Below are 24,633 nucleotides of genomic sequence, written 5' to 3'. Positions count from 1 at the left end.
AATTTACTTGTTTTTGTGACAACTGTTCAATAGATTGTTTCACTTTGGAGATATTTCTTTTTACTTCTTGTTGTGTATACAGGGCAGGAAGTCAAAGAAAATCTCCCCAAGAGAACACTGATTGCAGGAAAACAAACCTAACAGGGGCTTCAACCATTTCCTAAAAAAAAAAAAAAAAAAGGGTTTTTGATGTACATTGATCTATATAGTTATTTTTTGCTTTTTGCTATAATAAATATCCCAATTTAAAAAAAATCGCAATAAGCGTATAGTGACTGGTTTGCGCAAAACAAAATAGGGGACATAATTATGATTTTATTTTTATTTTTTTACTAGTAATGGCAGCGATCTGCGATTTTTATTGCGACTGCCACATTATGGCGGACACATCAGGCACTTTTGACACATTTTTGGGACCGTTCACATTTATACAGTGATCAGTGCTGTAAATATGCACTGATTACTGTATAAATGTGATTGGCAGGGAAGGGGTTAACACTAGGGGGTGAGGAAGGGGTTAAATGTGTGCCCTGCATACTGTTTCTAACTGTGGGGGAAGGGGACTGACTGGGGGAGGTGACCGATCTCTGTCCCTATGTACAAGGGACACAGCATCGGTCTCCTCTCCCTGACAGGATGTGTATCTCTGTGTTTACACACAGAGATCCACGATCCTGCTCAGTTACTAGGCAATCGCGGCTTCCGAGTAACGCAGCAGTGCACGCGTGCCCCCTAGTGGCTCTGAAAGACGAGGATGTCATGTGACGTCCTCTCAGAACAAGAGAGCTATCGTGCCGCCGTCAATTGATGGCGGCCGGTAGTAAAGAGGCTAAACAGTGGGTTGGAGGTGTAAAAACTGATGGATTCTCACATCTACACAAGTGATATGGATGCGGGAATCTCCCCTGCCGTGCTATTGGATTCTGACAGTAGGAACTCTTCTCCGTCAGAATACACAGATCAGCATTGCAGCCATTGGCTGCATGCACTGATCAAATGCTGGTTTTCCAGCAGCACCGTTTGACAGAAGCCAGTCTAACAACCAGTTTATGCTGAACAGAGAGGGATACACACCCAGCTGGTTCTTGCTGTACTGGTCAAATTTCAATAAATGTATACCCTGCTTTAGACCTGATCACCAGAACAGGTGTCCTCACTCCACTTCTTGTTCTGGTGACAACTGTAAAATTTGGGATTTCCCATTACCTTACCCATTTGCCGGCGTATTTTCAGCTTTTCTCACATCTCACTGTGCCATTACGCATGCCTCCCTGTGCCATTACACATGCCTCACTGTGCCATTACACATGCCCCAGTGTGCCATTACACATGCCCCACTGTGCCATTACACATGCCCCACTGTGCCATTACACATGCCCCACTGTGCCATTACACATGCCTCACTGTGCCATTACACATATCTCACTGTGCCATTACACATATCTCACTGTGCCATTACACATGCCTCACTGTGCCATTACACATACCTCACTGTGCCATTACACATGCTGCCCCACTGTGCCATTACACATGCTGCCCCACTGTGCCATTACACATGCTGCCCCACTGTGCCATTACACATGCTGTCCCACTGTGCCATTACACATGCTGCCCAACTGTATCATTACACATGCTGCCCCACTGTGCCATTGCCGACCTCACTGTCACAATCTCCCTACCTTCTCATGTTTGTATTGTTTGTCAGGCTGAGGGCGTCCATTATTCAAAAGCCGCGCCTCTTCCTCCATGCTGTTCCGTCATAGCCTATCACGGATGTCCTCTCGTTCGAGACCGAGGATGAGAAGGCATCCGTGATAGGCGGAACACTAAAACAGAGGCTCTGCTGGCAAAATGAGTGTTCCGCCTATCACGGAACAGCATGGAGGAGCCCGGCTTTTGAATAATGGATGCCAGCAGCCTGAACACACAGGTACCCGGCGTATAAGAGGACCCCCGAGTTTTAAGGCATTTTTTTACATGCCAAAAGTCGTCTTATACGCTGGAAAATATGGTATTTTTTGTTTAGGTGACAATGGTGCTCAGAACAAATCCATATGGTGAATCTACCCAATGGGGACACAGACAGCAATAAAAACCTCATGGGGGGTCTAACCCTTCCCTCTACCCAGACATAGAAAAGTGTCTAAATATATAGGAGCAGATCCACAAAGATATTACGCCGGTGTATCTCTTGATACGCCGTTTAATTTCAAATTTTGCGCGTCGTATCTTTGTTTTGTATCCACAAAACAAGATACGACGGCATCTCGGCTAGATCCGACAGGCATACGTCTTCGTTGCAATTTTTCGGCGGCCGCTAGGTGGCGTTTCCGTCGAATTCTGCATCGAGTATGCAAATTAGCTATTTATGGCGATCTACGAACGTCCGTCCGGCCGGCACATTTTTTTACATCGCCTTTTTCCGGCGTATAGTTAAAGTTGCTGTTATGAGGCGTACTCAGTGTTAAGTATGGCCAGCGTTCCCGCGCACAATTTTGAATTTTTTACGTTGTTTGCGTAAGTCGTTCGCGAATAGGGATTTGCGTAGAATGATGTCACCATCGTGAGCATTGGCTTGTTCCGGGTTAATTTCGAGCATGCGCACTGGGATACCCCCACGGACGGCACATTTGCAGTTAAAAAAAAACGTTGTTTACGTCGGGTCATGACGTATTAACATAAAACACGCCCCCATTACATCCATTTGAATTCTGCGCCATTACGCCGCCAAAGATACACTACGGCGCCGTAACTTACGGTGCAAATTCTTTCAGGATTAAAAAAAAAAAAAAGTTGCGGCGGCGTAGTGTATCTTAGATACGCTGCGCCCAGCGTATTAATGCGCCGAGGTACGTGGATCTACCCCAAGGTTTAAGCCAGTGGTTCAGTATTAGAGCCAAGTAAGACAATTTGAAAAATGTAGTTCAGCAATGGCAGCATCATAGGAAAAATGGGCTCACCTGTTCAACTGTAAATGCTAGTTGCCTGAAACATATGCTGATCTTTTTTTTTTTTTTTTTTACATTATTTAATGTTCTGTATAAAAAATATTAACATAATTCATCAGTACATTTCAGAAATCAAAAATTGTACATACTGTATAAAGATATCCCTTTCCCTGCCCTTCCCCCCGACATTTACATACCCTCCCCCTATCCCCCTAGTCGGTTTCCTCCTCCCGCTGTTACTTATTTCAACTTTCCTTGGGTTCCTCACTGCTACTCTATTATTCCAACATTGTATCTATGATTTTCTTCAATTTATTAGATATGGCATCAAGGTTCTTCTTGTTTTTTTGTATTTTTTGTATTATGAAATAGGCATGTTCCTGGGTCATTTAATATCTCTTTCCCTATAATATCCCTTATATAATCCTGTATTTCCTGCCAATATTCTTTTTGGGCATTCCCACCAGATGTGAGTCATTGTGCCTATTTGATTACAACCCCTCCAACACAATGGGGATATGTCTTGTTAATAGTTTTTGATTTTCTCTGGCGCTATGTACCATCTCACTAAACACCTCACTGCTCCTGAAAAAATGGCCATTTTAAAAACTTTTATTTGCATTGATACATGACCCTTGAGGCAGTACCGGGGTCCCCAAACACTTTTCATGGCAATAACTTGCATATAAGACTTTCAAATTAACACTTGATTTTTCACGCTCGTGTCCCATAGACTTTAATAATGTACATAAGCCATAAAGTAATTAAAAGGAGAAATGGAAGTCCTAAAAATGGTAAAAGGGAGCTGGCATATAAACTGGGAGATCAGAAGAATATAAACAGAAGAAACAATTTGAGAATCCGGGGCCTACCAGAACCAACACAGGGGGAGGATCCAATGAGAAAGATACAGACAATATTTAATCCAGTACTAAGCAGAGAAGAAACTGAGCCTATAAAAATTGAAAGGGTACTAAGAATTAGAAGACACAAAGGCATACCCTTGGAGGTCCCAAGAGATGTAAGTGTACAATTTCTTGACTTTAGGGAAAATAATTTAATTTGGGGAAATCTGAGGAGGGAAACCACCATTAGAATATGAAACCTCTAAGCTTTAGATTTTTTCAGACCTATCACAGAAGACCTTAAACAGAAAGCGCCAATTAAAACCACTACTAGGTCAATTGCAAAACCATGATGTAAAATACAACTGGGGGTTCCCGGCTTGCTTGATAGGCCAGAAAGACGGACAAATGGCAAAATTAAAGTACCCAGATGAACTACAGGAGTTCTGTATAAGTTTGGAAATACCTATCCCGGATTTACCAGGTTGGACTGCAGTGAGTAAAGGAAGAACACCACAGGTTGAAAAAAGATGGCTATTAGTTCCCAAAAGGAAAGCCCAGCACGAGGAAGAAAAAATAGAGACTAGAGTATATTGGACCGGGAGGGGGGGGGATGAGGGCGAGGATTAAAACTTAAATAAAATAAAGTGGATGAGAGACCTGGACAGACTGGGGAACTCCAGACCCACACCCCAACGTCAGAAGGGAGTAGGACGGACGGGAGCACCAGATAGAGAACCACCTCAAGGGAAAAAACAGATGGGCAAGGAAGTCCCAGAGGGGTATAACATAGACCTGCTTAAAGACCAAGATGGGGTCAAATATCAACCTACAAAGAGGGGGAGGGGAGGGGAGGCTGAAGGGGGAGGGATATAGTGTGTGAGAACTCCTATGTATTGGTTTCTGTTCAAGTCCCTTTGGGAGAGGGCCCCCTCCCCGTCCCTCCTAAGGCCCCCACCCCCCCTACCCTGGACTTGGGAATCCAGGGAGGGGGGCACTAGATGTGAGATGGGGAGGGAAAAGTGGAGATGAGGCAGTATATGACTACTCTGATTTTTCTGACATATAATGTAAGAGGATTAAATTCCCCAAAACAAAAGACATTAGCTGCTAAGGGAAAATAAAAGGTACGCTGCAAACATAATATTCCTGCAAGAGATACATATAGCGCAAGATACAAATATTAAACTATATTCAAAATTCTTCCCAACATGGTATTATGGGGATTCCCCAATTAGAAGGGAAAAAGGAGTAGCAATAGGGATGGGGAAATATGTTAGCTTTACGTTGGAAGACAGGAAAGTAGACCCAGAGGGACGATTTTTTTTTTTGAAAGGATCACTACAGGGGATAGAGTGCTCATTGGCAAATGTGTATTGCCCTAATAAAAAAAATATATATATGTGAAAGAGATCATGAGCTTGGTAATTGCATTTAAGAAGTGCAATCTCATTCTTGCTGGAGATTTCAACTTCTGTATGGACCATAGATTGGATAGTACGTTTATTGCACTGGGTAATGAAGATAAACAATTAAGATTGGTAAAGACAGCTATACAAACATCAGTTGGTGGATGTGTGGGGAGTCCAACATCCGTGTACAAAAGACTATACATATCATTCGGCAGTACATGACACGTACTCAAGGCTGGACTACATACTGGTGGAGCATAGACTCTTTGAGGCGGTAGTGGAAACATCTATCGGAAAAATATCAATCTCAGATCATGCTCCAGTAGTAATGAAGTTGAAGTCTAAAGGGATGGAAAACAAGACAAGCACATGGAGGTTCAATGAAGATCTCATAGAAGATACAGATGTATAAAAATTATAAAAAATTAAATGGAACAATATTTTTTGCTGAATGAGACACCTGAAGTTGCAAAGGCATATGGGAAGCACATAAGGCATATATTAGGGGGAAGCTGATCTCTATTGGAGATATGCTGATCTACTGCCATTTATATATTTTCTCTGAGTACATACTTGTTCTAAGCCAGTGTTAAACTGTTAAAGCCAGTGGGTGAGCATGACACATTTATATTACAACTATACATTCTTTGAAAGTAAAATACATTTTTTAGCGCAATTTTTTTTTAATATTGGCGTGCCAAAGACTTACATAAAACTGCAATTAGTGAAAGTTTTGAACAGAGCTGTTCTAGAAAAGGTTTGATTGCTATCCAGTGAAAGCCCATTTTCAGCACTGCTTTGTAACGGTTAGCAATTTGCAGATAAAACTAATTCTAGCAATATTTCTAATTCAGTAACTGGGATCGCTGTGCCATTTATAGACCAAAGGAAGTGGGAAATGACAAAGTAATTAGTAAAAGTACATCAAACAATTAATCTTTTAAAAAAATCAATTTCTGACTACTTTGTACAGACCAATGCACATAAATAAGAATGATGTACAGAACAACATAAAAGAGACTAGTTTGGCAAGAATAAAATTGACTACTTCCTTAACAGAGGAAGCCATGATTCAGGGACGATGTACTAGCAGGAGGTGTTAATACTTGAAGATGCATGTCCTAGATGTAATGGGAATGTTGCACATGCAGCCAGAATATGTAATGAAATAATTTTTCTTTATTAAAATACTACCTAAGTTATTAAAAACACATTTATAAGCAGATAATACTGGGTTGTATATCAAATATCCATTTATGTGCATGCTGCCAAAACCATGGACATTTTATTTTACATGTATTATGTCAAATACCATCATACAGTAAAAACATTTAGAACTGTGTTATATTTAAATTAAAATTGTTATACTTTTTATTTTATGTATAAACCAGAAAGCATAAAAAGAAAAATTATTCAAATCTATAACTTTGGAGAATACCTCCTATCTACATATTGATTGTCCGGAGCTGTTAACACAAGAACAGATGCATACAGGAAACATGAATCAATCTTGGTTACAGAAGGGTTAACACAGTAAAGATATAGAGGTCCTTGATGACGCTCTGTGGGAGGGTGAAACGCGTTGACATAATTTCAATTTTAAGGCCAAACAACATCACTTCTGGTTTTGGTAGAACGCACGCTAGATGCACATTTTCCTGTTTTTATCTCTGCAATACTATATGTGGTTTTAATTGTTCTGCTTTGTAAGTTTTTGGTGTTATCATCTGCCTATGGTTATTATCATATGCCTATGACCATCATGTCCTTTTTTTCTGCACAAATAGAGCTTTATTTTAGTGGAATTTTACTAGCTCTGCGTGTTTTCTTTTTTGACTAGAAACAAAAAAAGATTGACAATTAAAAAAAATATATAGTTTTTTACTTTTTGCTATAAAACATCCAATAAAAAAAGTTAAACTCTAATTTCTTCATCAGTTTAGGCCAATATATATTCTGCTGCATATTTTTGGTAATACAAATTCCAATAAGCGTATATTTTTTGGTTTGCGCAAAAGTTATGGATATTATTCATTTATTGCACTATGCACTTTGGATTGGTTTGAGCTCATTTGCATATTTGCACTATATATGCTTGCGCACGTGCTGTGTGGCAACAATATGTTGATTATTTTAGGGGTGGTGGGGGGCCATTATTTTTTTGTGAAAGAAAAATTGTAGAAAAAAGGGCACCCCTCAAACATACTGTAATTGGAGCGCAACAAAGAGCCATGTGCAAAGTATTGCATCAAAAATTGTTATTAGGCGCCCCTGTTAGACAGGGGCAGAAAAATTGTGCCTTAGGCACAACACAACACTGCAACTCCTCCCAATAACTGTAATTGGAGCACAACAAGGAGACACTTGCAAAGTATTGCATCAAAAATTGTTATTAGGTGCTGCTGTTAAACAGGGGCAGAAAAATTGTGCCTGAGGCACAACACAACACTGCAACCCCTCCCAATAACTGTAATTGGAGCGCAACAAAGAGCCACGTGCAAAGTATTGCATCAAAAATTTTTATTAGGCGCCCCTGTTAAACAGGGGCAGAAAAATTTGTCCTTAGGCACAACACAACACTGCAACCCCTCCCAATAACTGTAATTGGAGCGCAACAAAGAGCCACGTGCAAAGTATTGCATCAAAAATTGTTATTAGGCGCCCCTGTTAAACAGGGGCAGAAAAATTTGTCCTTAGGCACAAATCAACACTGCAACCCCTCCCAATAACTGTAATTGGAGCGCAACAAAGAGCCACGTGCAAAGTATTGCATTAAAAATTGTTATTAGACGCCCCTGTTTAAACAGGGGCACAAAAATTAGGCCTTAGGCACTGGTGGCGGAGCCCAAAAACACAAAATTTCTTACTAGCTATCAGCAAGAAAAGTGAGGAGGAGAAGGATATTCCATCAGCAGCATAACAGGACAGTCACTCAGCATCAGCATACACAGTCTCAAAGGGATCTGACATTTCAACAAAAAATTATTATTCAGTAACATCAGCATCAGGTGCTTGGTAGCTGGTCTTGATCCAAGCCTGATTCATTTTGATGAAGGTCAGTCGATCAACAGAGTCGGTGGAGAGGCACACCCTGTGATCGGTCACAAAGTCTCCAGCAGCACTGAATGTGCGTTCTGAAAGAACACTGGATGTAGGGCAAGCCAGTAGCTCAATTGTGTACTGTGCAAGCTCTGGCCAGTGATCCATCCTCAAGACCCAGTAAGCCAGAGGATTTTCGGTGGGGAAGGTGTCCAAGTCGGATCTTGCCCCTAGGTATTCCCGGACCATGTAAACCAGACGCTGGCGATGGTTGCTGGAACCGGTCAGACCTTGGGGCTGCAGGATAAAAAATTGTATGAACGCATTGGTCAGGTGGCCACCTTCTCCACCGCTCCTTCTGTGACTCACCGAAGCCTCAGCAACACGTTGTCCAGGGCCAGGTTTTGGTAATCCCCCAGGTTCTGGGGACGCATTGCACAGACCCTTCTGCAAGGCCTCCTGCAGAAGTTTAATTTCCTGCTCCCTCTGCGATGGCAACATAAGGTCCGCAACCTTACTCTTGTAACGTGGATCAAGGAGAGTTGCCAGCCAGTAATGATCCCTCTCCTTGATAGCACGTACACGAGGATCCTTACGCAGGCTTTGCAGGATCAGGGAGGCCATGCAGCGTAGGTTTGCAGAGGCATTCGGTCCCCTGGGTCACTAAGGACGTCAGGATCTGCAGCCACCTCATCCCAGCCACGTAAAAGTCCACGTGTTCTTTGGGACTGTAAATGATCCCTTGAAGACTGCTGCTGCTAATACTGAGTGCTAGGCTCCACCTAAATGCTGCTGATACAATCATCCTCCTCATCCTCATCCTCCTCCTCATCTTCCTGTGTGCTAGGTGGGCAAGCAGGACCACTGTCTGGATAAAGGGGGCCTTGAGAGGTAAGGAAGTCCTCCTCTTCCTCCCTCTGTTCTGCCTTAAGGGCCCTGTCCATTATTCCACATATCGTGTGCTCCAACATGTGAATAAGAGGGACAGTCTCACTGATGCATGCACTGTCACTGCTCACCATCCTCGTGGCCTCCTCAAATGGTGACAGGACAGTGCATGCATCCCTGATCAAGGCCCACTGGTGAAAAAAAAACAAGCTCCCCTGACCCAGTTCTGCTGCCATATTGGCACAGGTACTCATTGATGGCCCTCTGCTGCGTGTGCAGCCGCTGCAGCATGGCCAACGTAGAGTTCCATCTGGTGGGCATGTCACAGATTAGAGGGTTCTTGGGCAGGTTGTATTCCCTTTGGAGGTCTGTCAGCCGAGCAGGGGCATTGTATGACCTCCGGAAATGCACACAGACTTTCCTGGCCTGCTTCAGGACATCATGTAAGCCTGGGTACCTGCCCAAGAACCGCTGCACCACCAAATTCAGGACATGCGCAAAACAGGGCACATGGGTGAGTTTTCCCTGTCGCAGGGCAGAGAGGAGGTTGGTGCCATTATCGCTAACCACCATTCCAGACTTCAGCTGGCGTGGCGTCAACCACCTCTGAGCCTGCCCCTGCAGAGCTGACAGAACCTCTTCCCCAGTGTGGCTCCTGTCTCCCAAGCACACCAGCTCTAGCACCGCATGGCATCTCTTGGGCTGCATTCCTGCGTAGCCCCTCGTACGCCTACGGAGCACGGCTGGTTCTGAGGAAACATCACCACAGAAAGAGGACACAGAGAAAGAAGAAGAGGAGGGGGTGGAGGAGAGAGGTGTGTCACAACCAGTAGTAGTGTTTTGGAGGCGTGGTGGCGGAACAACCTCCAAAACTACTGTACCTTGCCCTGCGTCCTTCCCAGCTGCCAGCAGAGTCACCCAATGGGCCGTAAAAGACAGGTAACATCCCTGTCCATGCCTGCTGGACCATCAGTCAGCGGTAAGATGCACCTTACCACTGACCGCCCTGTCCAGCGAGGCATGGACATTGCCTTCCACATGCCGGTAGAGAGCCGGAATCGCCTTCCGTGAGAAAAAGTGGCGTTTGGGTACTTGCCACTGAGGTACTCCACAAACTCACGGAAGGGGGCAGAATCTACCAACTGAAAAGGTAGCAGTTGAAGTGCTAGCAATTTTGCTAAGCTAGCATTCAACCGCTGGGCATGTGGATGGCTGGGCGCGTACTTCTTTTGGCGCTGCAGCAGCTGGGGCAGGGAAATTTGTCTGGTACTATCAGTAGATTGCCCGCATGTATTACCACTACTAGGTTGTGACACACCTATTTCTACACCTTCAGTGCAGGCTTCAGAGAGGACTGGGGGTCTAGTGGGTTTGGAGGTCACAGAAGGGCAAGGGGAGGTCCGCTTTGGTCTTTGGTGTGGGTCTTTCTGGTATGCCTGCCAACGAGCTGCATGGCAGCTCGACATATGTCTGGACAAACATGTGGTGCCCAAGCGGGTGATGTTTTGGCCACGCAAGATACGCTTGCGACATATTTTGCAAATAGCAAAGGTACGATCTGATGGACATGTTTCAAAAAAGGCCCACACCAAAGAACTTTTGCTGTACCGTTCAGACACAGCAGCGCCATGCACAAGCCTAGATGTGCGATGTAATGCAGTTGGTGTGCCCTTAACCTGACCCCTGGAGGGCATCCTGCCTCTTTGGAGATGTGCCTGTGCCTCGTCCTCCTCCTCCTCCTCCTCTTCCTCCTCCTCCTCTCTCCTATCAGGCACCCAGGTAGAGTCAGTGACCTCATCATCCCCTCCCTCCTCATCACTGTCAAAAACCTGTCAGTATACTCCAGCTGGGGGAACATCACTGCCAGATTGCTGTCCCTCTCGGCCACCCCCTCTTCCTGGGCTCACATCAATGCCTTCCTCTATCTGTGTTCCATCGTCGGAGCCTTCAAAACGCTGGGCATCTTCATTCAGCATGTACCCAACACTGTGTTGAAACAGTTCGGGGAACTCCTCAGGAGGACACGGTGGGACTAGGGAAGGATTGTGTGATGCCATTATGCAGAGGGAAGAGGAAGCCTTGGCAGCTTCTTTGCCAGACAAACTAAGATCAGTCTGTGTGAGAGAGGATGAGGAGTATGAGGACGGCTTGGTCATCCACTCTACTAATTTCTCTGCATGTTGAGGTTCAACACGGCCAGCTCCCGAAAAGAAGGACGAGCGGCCACGGCCATGTGCTGAAGAGGATGCACCACGTCCACCACCAGCGTTGCCTCTACATGCAGAGCCTGCTTGCCCTCGTGACTCTCTGCCTCTGTTTGTTGTCCTTCCAGACATTTTAATGCGTTCAGGTGTAAATAAACAACACACGTGCACTTACAGTAAATGTGTTTATGTGCTATTAAAGAGCAAACTTGCACTTGCAGTAAATGCGCTTACGTGCTATTAAAGAGCAAACTTGCACTTACAGTAAATGCGCTTACGTGCGATTAAAGAGAAAACTTGCACTTACAGTAAATGCGCTTACGTGCGATTAAAGAGCAAACTTGAACTTGCAGTAAATGCGCTTATGTGCTATTAAAGAGCAAACTTGCACTTACACTAAATGCGCTTAGTTGCAAAAAAACAGGACACGTGCACTTACAGTAAATGCGCCTACGTGCGATTAAAGAGCAAAATTGCACTTGCAGTAAATGCGCTTACGTGCGATTAAAGAGCAAAATTGCACTTGCAGTAAATGCGCTTACTTCCAATCAAAGAGCAAAATTGCACTTGCAGTAAATGCGCTTACGTGCGATTAAAGAGCAAAATTGCACTTGCAGTAAATGCACTTGTGTGCCATTAAAGAGCAAAATTGCACTTGCAGTAAATGCGCTTACGTGCAATTAAAGAGAAAACTTGGACTTGCAGTAAATGCGCTTATGTGCTATTAAAGAGCAAACTTGCACGTACAGTAAATGCGCTTACGTGCGATTAAAGAGCAAAATTGCACTTGCAGTAAATGCGCTTACTTCCAATCAAAGAGCAAAATTGCACTTGCAGTAAATGCGCTTAAGTGTGATTAAAGAGCAAAATTGCACTTGCAGTAAATGCACTTATGTGCGATTAAAGAGCAAACTTGGAATTGCAGTAAATGCGCTTACGTGCTATTAAAGAGCAAACTTGCACTTACACTAAATGCGCTTAGTTGCAAATAAACAGGACACATGCACTTACAGTAAATGCGCTTACGTGCGATTAAAGAGCAAAATTGCACTTGCAGTAAATGCGCTTACGTGCGATTAAAGAGCAAAATTGCACTTGCAGTAAATGCGCTTACTTCCAATCAAAGAGCAAAATTGCACTTGCAGTAAATGCGCTTAAGTGTGATTTAAGAGCAAAATTGCACTTGCAGTAAATGCACTTACGTGCTATTAAAGAGCAAACTTGCACTTACACTAAATGCGCTTAGTTGCAAATAAACAGGACACATGCACTTACAGTAAATGCGCTTACATGCGATTAAAGAGCAAAATTGCACTTGCAGTAAATGCACTTACGTGCGATTAAAGAGCAAAATTGCACTTGCAGTAAATGCGCTTACGTGCGATTAAAGAGCAAAATTGCACTTGCAGTAAATGCGCTTACTTCCAATCAAAGAGCAAACTTGCACTTGCAGTAAATGCGCTTACGTGCTATTAAAGAGCAAACTTGCACTTACACTAAATGCGCTTAGTTGCAAATAAACAGGACACATGCACTTACAGTAAATGCGCTTACGTGCGATTAAAGATCAAAATTGCACTTGCAGTAAATGCACTTACGTGCGATTAAAGAGCAAAATTGCACTTGCAGTAAATGCGCTTACGTGCGATTAAAGAGCAAAATTGCACTTGCAGTAAATGCGCTTACTTCCAATCAAAGAGCAAAATTGCACTTGCAGTAAATGCGCTTAAGTGTGATTAAAGAGCAAAATTGCACTTGCAGTAAATGCACTTATGTGCGATTAAAGAGCAAACTTGGAATTGCAGTAAATGCGCTTACGTGCTATTAAAGAGCAAACTTGCACTTACACTAAATGCGCTTAGTTGCAAATAAACAGGACACATGCACTTACAGTAAATGCGCTTACGTGCGATTAAAGAGCAAAATTGCACTTGCAGTAAATGCGCTTACTTCCAATCAAAGAGCAAAATTGCACTTGCAGTAAATGCGCTTAAGTGTGATTTAAGAGCAAAATTGCACTTGCAGTAAATGCACTTACGTGCTATTAAAGAGCAAACTTGCACTTACACTAAATGCGCTTAGTTGCAAATAAACAGGACACATGCACTTACAGTAAATGCGCTTACATGCGATTAAAGAGCAAAATTGCACTTGCAGTAAATGCACTTACGTGCGATTAAAGAGCAAAATTGCACTTGCAGTAAATGCGCTTACGTGCGATTAAAGAGCAAAATTGCACTTGCAGTAAATGCGCTTACTTCCAATCAAAGAGCAAACTTGCACTTGCAGTAAATGCGCTTACGTGCTATTAAAGAGCAAACTTGCACTTACACTAAATGCGCTTAGTTGCAAATAAACAGGACACATGCACTTACAGTAAATGCGCTTACGTGCGATTAAAGATCAAAATTGCACTTGCAGTAAATGCACTTACGTGCGATTAAAGAGCAAAATTGCACTTGCAGTAAATGCGCTTACGTGCGATTAAAGAGCAAAATTGCACTTGCAGTAAATGCGCTTACTTCCAATCAAAGAGCAAAATTGCACTTGCAGTAAATGCGCTTAAGTGTGATTTAAGAGCAAAATTGCACTTGCAGTAAATGCACTTACGTGCGATTAAAGAGCAAACTTGCACTTGCAGTAAATGCGCTTACGTGCTATTAAAGAGCAAACTTGCACTTACACTAAATGCGCTTAGTTGCAAAAAAACAGGACACGTGCAGTTACAGTAAATGCGCTTACGTGCGATTAAAGAGCAAACTTGGACTTGCAGTAAATGCGCTTACGTGCTATTAAAGAGCAAACTTGCACTTACACTAAATGCGCTTAGTTGCAAATAAACAGGACACATGCACTTACAGTAAATGCGCTTACGTGCGATTAAAGAGCAAAATTGCACTTGCAGTAAATGCACTTACGTGCGATTAAAGAGCAAAATTGCACTTGCAGTAAATGCGCTTACTTCCAATCAAAGAGCAAACTTGCACTTGCAGTAAATGCGCTTACGTGCTATTAAAGAGCAAACTTGCACTTACACTAAATGCGCTTAGTTGCAAATAAACAGGACACATGCACTTACAGTAAATGCGCTTACGTGCGATTAAAGAGCAAAATTGCACTTGCAGTAAATGCACTTACGTGCGATTAAAGAGCAAAATTGCACTTGCAGTAAATGCGCTTACGTGCGATTAAAGAGCAAAATTGCACTTGCAGTAAATGCGCTTACTTCCAATCAAAGAGCAAAATTGCACTTGCAGTAAATGCGCTTAAGTGTGATTTAAAAGCAAAATTGCACTTGCAGTAAATGCACTTACGTGCGATTAAAGAGCAAACTTGCACTTGCAGTAAATGCGCTTACGTGCTATTAAAGAGCAAACTTGCACTTACACTAAATGCGCTTAGTTGCAAAAAAACAGGACACGTGCACTTACAGTAAATGCGCTTACGTGCGATTAAAGAGCAAACTTGGACTTGCAGTAAATGCGCTTACGTGCTATTAAAGAGCAAACTTGCACTTACACTAAATGCGCTTAGTTGCAAATAAACAGGACACATGCACTTACAGTAAATGCGCTTACGTGCGATTAAAGAGCAAAATTGCACTTGCAGTAAATGCACTTACGTGCGATTAAAGAGCAAAATTGCACTTGCAGTAAATGCGCTTACGTGCGATTAAAGAGCAAAATTGCACTTGCAGTAAATGTGCTTACTTCCAATCAAAGAGCAAAATTGCACTTGCAGTAAATGCGCTTACGTGCAATTAAAGAGGAAAATTGCACTTGCAGTAAATGCACTTACGTGCGATTAAAGAGCAAAATTGCACTTGCAGTAAATGCGCTTACGTGCGATTAAAGAGCAAACTTGGACTTGCAGTAAATGTGCTTACTTTCAATCAAAGAGCAAAATTGCACTTGCAGTAAATGCGCTTACGTGCGATTAAACAACAAAATTGCACTTGCAGTAAATGCGCTTACGTGCGATTAAAGAGCAAAATTGCACTTTCAGTAAATGCGCTTACTTGCAAATAAACAGGACATGTGCAGTAACACCCAGTACGTTTAGGTGTAAACTACACAGCACACAGGCAGGCAATACAACACGTTAGAGCACTGCAGCTATGCACAATCTCCTGCCTGACAAATACTAAGAGCAGATCTAGCTAAGCTATACAGTGTATAAATATATGTACAACTCCTAGGGATGTATATATATTCTCTACACACTGTATTTCAAGCTAAACTGACTACCCTGCTCTGTGTAAACTACACAGCACACAGGCAGGCAATACAACACGTTAGAGCACTGGAGCTATGCAAAATCTCCTGCCTGACAAATACTAAGAGCAGATCTAGCTAAGCTATACAGTGTATAAATATATGTACAACTCCTAGGGATGTATATATATTCTCTACACACTGTATTTCAAGCTAAACTGACTACCCTACTCTATATATCTATCTAAAAAGATAATCTCTCTGGGCCATATTCTCAAACAAGTTACACCGGCGTATATGGAGATGCGCGGCGTAAGTGTAAAGGTCCTATCTATGCGCCGTAGTCACAGAACCAGATCCGCCAGAAATCAGGCTACTCCTGTCCGTCTTAACTAGTTTAAGTTTACGCAGCGTAGGCGTATATTTCAGCTGATGGCATCCTAGGCTGCCATAGAATTAGTATTCAAATATGCAAATGATGTAGATGCGCTGATCCCGAACCTACGCGCGATCGGCTTAGGCTACGCGCTGTGCGCGTAAGACGATTGTCCGGCTGAAAGTTACCCCTTATAAAGCTCGGTTAACTTTGCTCCAGACCTGAGTAAGTTAGCTTGAAAAAAGCAAATACAGCAGCACCATCCCGGACGAGCTGAGCAACCAAATTTTGCGGACAACACATTCGTATGCCAACATGCCAGGGGCAGGCGTGGTCTTAGCACTGCTAGTGTGTGAGGAGGAAGAGGCACTTAGAAGGAGGAGGGCACGGAGGAGGGCACGTGAGAGGATCTACCCACAGCGCATTAGCCTCTTTGGCATGGCTGATGTGGATGTGTTTCACCGTTATAGATTCAGCCCTGATGCCATACTTGAAATTACCAGAGCCCTGAAGAATGACATCAGCAGCCCAACACAACGATCCCATGCAGTGCAGCCACTGGTGAAGGTCCTGGCAACATTGCATTTTCTTGCCACAGGCTCTTTTCAAAGAACCAGTGGAGACGTGGTTGGGATATCCCAAACCAGCATGAGTAGATGCGTGCACCAAGTTGTCCCCGCAATACTCCGACGCATGTCGCACCACATAATCAGACCCACCCAGGAGGAAATGCGGCTGAAGGCAATGACAGATTTCTGCCTAATTGATGGTTTCCCACGCACTGTGGGTGCAATTGATTGTACCCATGTGGCAATACAGCCCCCCCACGAGACCGAGCACATATACCGCAACAGAAAACATTGGCATTCTATCAATGTCCAAGTGATCGTGGATGCACATGGCCTCATATGGCACGTCCGTGCAAAACACCGCGGATCCAGCCATGACAGCTTTATATTCAGGCAAAGTGACATCCCAAGACAATTTGAGCAGAATGTGTATGGGGACAGTTGGCTGGTTGGTGAGTGACATGGGTGTCAGGTATGACTGTCCCCCCCCATGATGCAGACATCACGAGGGGCACATGCATGACTAACATCCTCCTGTCTTTTCCCTTCCAGGTGACTCTGCATATGCCCTGGGACCTCATCTCATGACTCCATTCCGCAATCCGCAAACACCAGGAGAGAGAAGATATAACGAAGCACACGCACGCACCCGTGGAGTGGTTGAGCGAACATTTGGCCTCCTTAAGTCACGATTTCGATGCCTGGATAAGACTGGGGGTACCCTGCTGTATTCCCCCAACTTCGTGTGCCAAATCATCGCTGCATGTTGCGTGCTGCACAACTTCGCAGTGAGAAAGGGCCTGCAGATTGACCTACGTGAGGACCTGACCCCCCAACCACCATGTCCCCCCCTAACCGAGGCTACCCCGTCTGCTGATGGTACAGCAGTCAGGAGATGTCTCGTGGAGCGAATCTTTGAACGTTAAACACAAACATTAAACATGGCACACAGAAAATGCACGCATGCACACCACTGTGGTCCCTAACACACACCCCACATGCACAGAACATTGGATTAGACCGAAGTACACCGCACGGTACTAAGGAGCAGCAACGCCGCGTCAAGGCCCCAATGATGTTGCTGTCCATTCATACGTCATTCATACGGACCTGGGGAGAACTTATCACCAGCGCCCGAGGGTGACACCCCTTACTGGCAGGAATGTCACCACCCCACATTCACACACCATTCACACTGTACTCTGCAACACTGCCTGTGTGCAGCACCCAAACTAAAAAAAAAAAAGCTCTTAACCAGAGCAAATAATAAAATAAGCTCTTAACCAGAGCAAATAATAAAATAAGCTCTTAACAAGAGCAAATAATAAAATAAGCTCTTAACCAGAGCAAATGAACAATAAATAATCACTTGCCCCGGCGCGGGCTACGCCTGGTGCCCAGGTTCCTGGCCCTCACTTGCCTGGGGGGAGCTGGGGCATCAGGTGGAGGAACATCTCCAGGTGGAGGAACATTCCCAGGTGCCTCCCTGCCTGCCTGTCTGCCCTCCAAAGCTAGTGCTATGCGGGTGAGCAATGACTCCTGGGTAGCTGTCTGGGCCTGAACAGCCCTTCGCAGGCACCTGACCTCCCCCACAAGTTCGGCAGTTGTAGTCTGCAGCTCACCCAGGCTGGTGATTGTGGCTGCGCAGTTTCCAGCCACATCTTGCAGAGCATCTGGTACTGCTCCCGAGGAGGCCAAGCTGTCGGACAGGCGCCTCAACTCCACCAAGATTTCACCCATATGACGGGTTTGCTGGTCCTGCTGCCTGGCCAGATTCTCATGAAGCATTTCTGCCGCACCCCTTGTCCTGTGGGTAGCCCTCCTGGGGACAGGAGTAGCTGGGCCCCTTGCATAGAGTGAGGACCTGGAGGGGCTGGAGATGAGGGGGATGGGACGGGAGGGACTGGAGAGGGTGTTGGAGGACCCTGAGGGGCTGGATATGCGGGGGCTTTGTGATGGTCCTGCCACCACATGCGACTCCTCCAAAAAAAGGAAGACCTCCTGCTCGCTGTGGACCACCTCTTCCTGGACCACCTCTTCCTGGACCTCCTCTTCCTGGACCACCTCTTCATGGACCTCCTCCTCAACAACCTCCTGCGCGGAGGACTGACCACTCCCCTCCACCAAGGCCTGTTGGCTTCCCAGGAGGTCAGTCACAGAAGCAGACTGCTCAGTGGATGATGGTCTGTGACGGCCACTGGCAGCATTGGATGGCCCCGCTTCATCCTGCTCACCTGTGGATGACACAAAACAGTCACATGTTGGTGGACCAACACACTTGTCACATAACCCACCACCCCCACCACACATGCAACACACCAGAAGATAAAACACACTTACCTGTCCTCATGGGTGGCTCACTTGAGTCATGGCCCTCCAGGCCCTCCACCTGCTCCCTCCGAAGGCAGTGGGCAATCACTTCCTCCTCTTGAGTGAGCCGGGTAGAACAGGGTGGCCCCCCTCCTGTGCCCCTAGCATGCTTTGCAATGATGGCCATCTTGTTCCTGACCACACCACGCAGGTCATTCATTTTTTTCTGAATTTCCTGGGGGGTCCTTGCCTCATGGCCTAAGGCATTGACCTGGGCAGTCACTTTCCTAAGGATCTCCTCCTTTTTGGTTTTACTTGTGCTGCCACTGTCAGCACCATGGAGTCTTGAATCGTATCTCTCCATGGCAGAGACTACGATGGCCCTCTCATCTTGGCTGAAATTCTTTTTTCTCCTTTCCTTCCTGGGTCCAGGCATTGCAAAGCTAAAGAGAAAAATCTCCACCAACAGAATCAATGGAGTCACTTTGCACTCGTTGGGCGCATGTGGTGACGCATTTATACACTGGGCCGGCCCAACTCAGCAGGGATTTACGCCTACTGTTGTTTTGCGCATGCGCAGAGGGCGGGGCACGTCCGGCGCATGCTCCGTTCGGTCTGGACATCATTTGCATGGGGTCACGGTTCATTAGCATTCTTCACGCCCACATCCCTCCTACCGTCACTTGCGCCTACTTACGCCGACACATTTCAGCTCCGCGAGCGCAACGTAGGACGCATGTGGTACGGGAATATGGGAGAGCTCTCTCCAAGTTAAGCCGGCGTAGCGCAACTATGATGCGCTACACCTGAGTAAATATGCGCCGATCTACGAGAATATGGCCCTCTGTCTCTCTAACCGTTCTCTGTAACAAGCTGGAACACACTACACGAGGCCGCCCGGAAGGCGGCCTTTTATAGTGTGGGGCGTGTGCTAAAGCCCTGAGCCATAATTGGCCAAAGCAACCCAGGCTTTGGCCAAATATGGCTCTTCGTTTTTTGCGCGCTGTGATTGGCCAAGCATGCGGGACATACAGCATGCTTGGCCAATCATCAGCGCTCAACGCCGCAGTGAATTATGGGCTGTTTTGCGTCACTCGAATTTGGCGCGAACGACCCGTTTTGTTCGAATTTCGACGAACGATCGAACGACCGATGTTCGAGTCGAACATACGTTTGTATCGAACGCAAAGCTCATCCCTAGTGGGCACATGCTGCATTAAACATAGACTGTATGGTATGCACAGGCTGCATTGGGCACAGGCTGCATTGCACACATGCTGCATGAGACACAGGCTGCATGGTGGGCACAGGCTACATGGTCGGCACAGGCTGCATGGTGGACACAGGCTACATGGTCGGCACAGGCTACATGGTCGGCACAGGCTGCATTGGACACAGGCTGCACTGGACACAGGCTTCATGGTGGGCACAGGCTGCATTGGACACAGGCTGCATGGGACACAGGCTGGGCAAGGTACATCAGCCTGGGAATAAAAACCTTTCTAAATTTATAACACAGTCCAATTGTGCTGGTACCAAAACCCAAAGGCACCCTGCACTTCTGCAATGACTTTAGAAAATGTAATAACAAAATAACTAAGTTTGATGCCTATCTAATGATCTAGGTAGACAAACTAATTGAGAAATTGGGCCTCACACAGTATATCACTACGCTGAGCATAGCCCTCACCAAGGGAAGCTAGGGAGAAAACTGCTTTTTCCGCCCTTGAAGGCCAATTTGCAAAAATTAAAGGATACCATTTGGCTTACACTCTGCCCCACCCACATTCCAAAGGGAAATGAACAGGTCCCTATGCCCTGGTCGACAATGCAATTCAGTCTACCTGAATGGTATTGTCATTTTTAGTCCAGATTGGGATTCCACCTCCCCTGGGTCCAGACAGTCCAAGACTATTTGAAGAAATCAGGAAGTTTGCAATTGTGATAAAGAAGGCAAGTACCTAGGCTACATCATAGGTAGGTGGCTTGTAAAACCCCTAATGGACAAAGTAGAAGCCATACAGAATTGGTTCTAGCTCCTAAAAAAGTCAAAGCATTTTTAGGCATAGTTGGTTGGCTACTATCGGCGGTCTGTCCCCATCTTTGCCACCATTGTTGCACCATAGACCAACCTAACAAAAGGCAGGAAGTCAATAATAATCAAATGAAATACAGATACAGATTAGAAGCGGTCCTGTCCCCTGCTGTCATGTACAGCACTGAATCGAGAAGGGGCTCAGGTAAGTATAAGGGGGATGGGGGGATTTTGTGACACAGAAGGTTTTTTACCTTAATGTATTTTTAGGGGTCCTCACCAGTTCAGATTAAGAGGTTTTGGTACTGTGCAATCATAAAGAAGAGGATTGATTTACAGTTAATTTACAGCATTAATAATTTCCTGTTTGGGACCTAGAATTTTGGAGGTTTAGAGAGATATTCAAGAGGGAGAGAACCTCCACCTCTGATTACTGGGGCTCTGGTCCCATAAGGGTTAAGCTTACCTGCACTTAAAGCGGAGGTTCACCCTCATAATAAACTGCAGCTCATTCAGACTAGCACACTAACTACATAAACAGTCCGCTATGCATAATTTTTTTAATCATTTCAATACCTTTAATCGGGCGAAATTAGCAGGCACTTCCGGGTATCACTTCCCCAAAAGTGGGCGTGTCACTTCATTCCTCAGCGCCCCAGTGTTTTCTGGGACTAGATCGCAATGTCTCCTGGGAGCACAGTGTCTCGCTTCCCAGGAGACGATTTATAGTGCTGAATCACGAAATATCGCGGGATTTTGTGATCAGCTGCAGTGCTCTTTGTGAGCTTGAGCTGATACTACTGAAGCTGTGGCTACCGTCACAACGGAGTGTGTACTTTTCATGACGCCGGTGATCTGCCGTGCTGGTTCCAGGTATCATGGAAGTTCCAGCGCATGCGCGAACTGATGCGCTGAGATGGTTCCAGCCATCGGGAAAGTTCCTTCAAGCACTGCGCAGGTGCAAACTTGCTGACGGAAATCCCCGAACGGCGGCCGGCATCCAGGGCGACGTGGATTTTGAGGTAAGTGGCCAGTCGGCCTCACGTCCTCGCTGCGCTCGGCCTCCTGGCTCTTTTTTTAACATCCTCCAATCCACGGGGATGTTAAAGAATGAGCCTGGATGCCGGGCGAGGTTCGGGGATTTCCGTCGGGAAGTTTGCGCCTGCGCAGTCAGTGGAGGAACTTCCCCCATAGGGGAACATTGAGGACAAGTCACCGGCCGTCAACACTGCCCATGCGCGGGATAGACCGGTGATTCAGCATTCACCGAATCCTGGAAGTATTTGCTTGTGGGCTAATAATTCTTTATGGCCGAATGTGCATGCGGATGGCTATAAAATTCAGAGACGTGAGTACACTGATAACTATGTTAAAAGCAGTAGATGCACAGATAAAAAAAAAAATGATTTCCCGCGGAACCCCCGCTTTAAAAGACAGGAAGCTCCTAGTGCAGATGGGGAGTAGTGGGAGCTTGGAGAGGAGACACTTGTGAGTGCTGCACATAAGCTGGAGCCTACTAAAAACAGTTTAGTCGGGGACTTTCCTGCCAGTGGGCAAATCCTTTATGCGGCTGATACCTACCGTATTTATCGCGGTATAACGCGCTCCCGCGTATACCGCGCACCCCTAAAGTGGCCCACAATCCTGTGGAAAATTTATTTATTTATTTTTGTACTTACAGTTTTGGTGTCTTGCGCGGCGTCCATCGGTGGCCTTGCCGGGTCCGGCATCCTTCTGTGGCTTCGGGTGTCCTCTTCGGCGGGTCCGGCGTCCTTCTGTGGCGGGTCCGGTGTCCTCTTCGGCGGGTCCGGTGTCCTATTCGGCGGGTCCGGTGTCCTCTTCGGCGGGTCCGGCGTCCTTCTGCGGCGTCCTCGCGTCCCTCCTGCCACATGTTTGAATACTGCGCCGGCATATACCGAGCGCAGTACACTCGTGAATCTTCGGGCAGGCTCGGCAACTGTCGCGCTGACGTCCTGTAAGTACAGGACGTCAGTGCGAGAGGCGCTGAGACTGCCCGAAGATTCACGAGTGTACTGCGCTCGGTATATGCCGGCGCAGTATTCAAAATCGTGGCGGGAAAGCGGGTATCGGCGTATATCGCGCACCCACGATTTTGCCCTGATTTTCAGGGCAAAATAGTGCGCGGTATACGCCGATAAATACGGTAGTTATGTTTCATTTGTGCTGAAGATACATGGACTGTTTTTAGTTTTCTTGTTTCTGGCATCAAACTATTTATGTTTGCTGACGAAATCACCATTTTGTCTGCCATGAAGAAAGTAAAGTTTGTATGTTTATGAGAATTTACTTGGCATATAATTCAGAAGCACTATCACAGTAGATATCACCCCTGAACAACACTGAAGAAATTACACTTTGCAACAAAGTAGTGAATGTACAGCTTGTATAACAGTGTAAATTTGCTGTCCCCTCAAAATAACTCAGCACACAGCCATTAATGTCTAAACCACTGGCAACAAAATTTAGTACAGTACACCCCTAAGTGAAAATGTCCAAATTAGGCCAAAGTATCAATATTTTTTGTGGCCACCATTATTTTCAGTGCTGCCTTAACCCTCTTGGGCATGGAGTTCACCAGAGTTTCACAGGTTGCCACTGGAGTCCTCTTTAACTTCTCCATGACAGCATCACAAAGCTGGTGGATGTTAGAGACCTTGCGCTCCTCCACCATATGTTTGAGGATACCCCAAAGATGCTCAAATGCTCAATAGGGTTTAGGTCTGGAGACATACTTGGCCAGTCCATCACCTTTAACCTCAGCTTTTTTTAGCAAGGCAGTGTTCATCTTGGAGGTGTGTTTGGGGTCGCTATCATGTTGGAATACTGCCCTGCATCCCAGTCTCTGAAGTGAGGAGATCATTCTCTGTTTCAGTATGTCACAGTACATGTTGGCATTCAAGGTTCCCTCAATAAACTGTAGTTCCCCTTTCTTCTGGGACGATAGCCATGCAGACCAATTTGATGCAGTGTGCGGCCTTTGGTCTGAGCACCAACAGGCTGACCAACATCCCTTCAACCTCTGCAGCAATGCTGGAAGCACTCATACGTCTATTTCCCAAAGACAACCTCTGGCTATGACGCTGAGCGCGTGAATTCAACTTCTTTGGATGACCATGGCGAGACCAGTTCTGAGTGCAACCTGTCCTGGTAAACCACTGTATGTGTGAAGGATGCTTCAGTTTAAATTCTCCCTGCTTGGTTAATGCTGTGTTAGAAGGTGATTTCAGGTGTGACTCCCTCTGCTAACAGGCTGTTGAAATGTTAATTGATCTAGTGTGTTGTGTGAAGAAGCCCTGTGGTTACTGTTTACTGTGATTAGAAGGGGCTCAGGTTAATTATTCTGATTGCTTCATTGTGGTCAGGCTGTCTAGATAATGTATTCTGTTACACCTAGTAATTAACTCCACTGATGTCATTATCTAAAGAAAATGTGTTTTCAGAATCGGCTCCGAAATGTCTGCCCATGATCTGTATGGAAGCCCCAGTGTGAGGGGGGCGGAGATTTGTCATTGTAACAGTTTTGGAAATTACATATAAGCTGTGTGTTATACTATTAAAGTCTGTCTGGTTCCAGCCTTGGCTCATGTGTGGATGATTCTGTGATGTTCTGTTATGGGAAGAAGGGACTGTTTGACGGGGATATCATACCAATACCGTCACAGTATGGTCTTGGCCAACATGCTGCAGCTCAGTTTCATGGTCTTGGCAAGCTTCTTAAAGCCTAGGCCATCTTTATGTTGAGCAACAATTCTTTTTTTCAGATCCTCGGGGA

This window comes from Rana temporaria, chromosome 7 (genome assembly GCF_905171775.1).
Source record: "Rana temporaria chromosome 7, aRanTem1.1, whole genome shotgun sequence".
Lineage (NCBI taxonomy): Eukaryota > Metazoa > Chordata > Amphibia > Anura > Ranidae > Rana > Rana temporaria.
Note: the sequence above shows the minus strand (reverse complement) of the source record.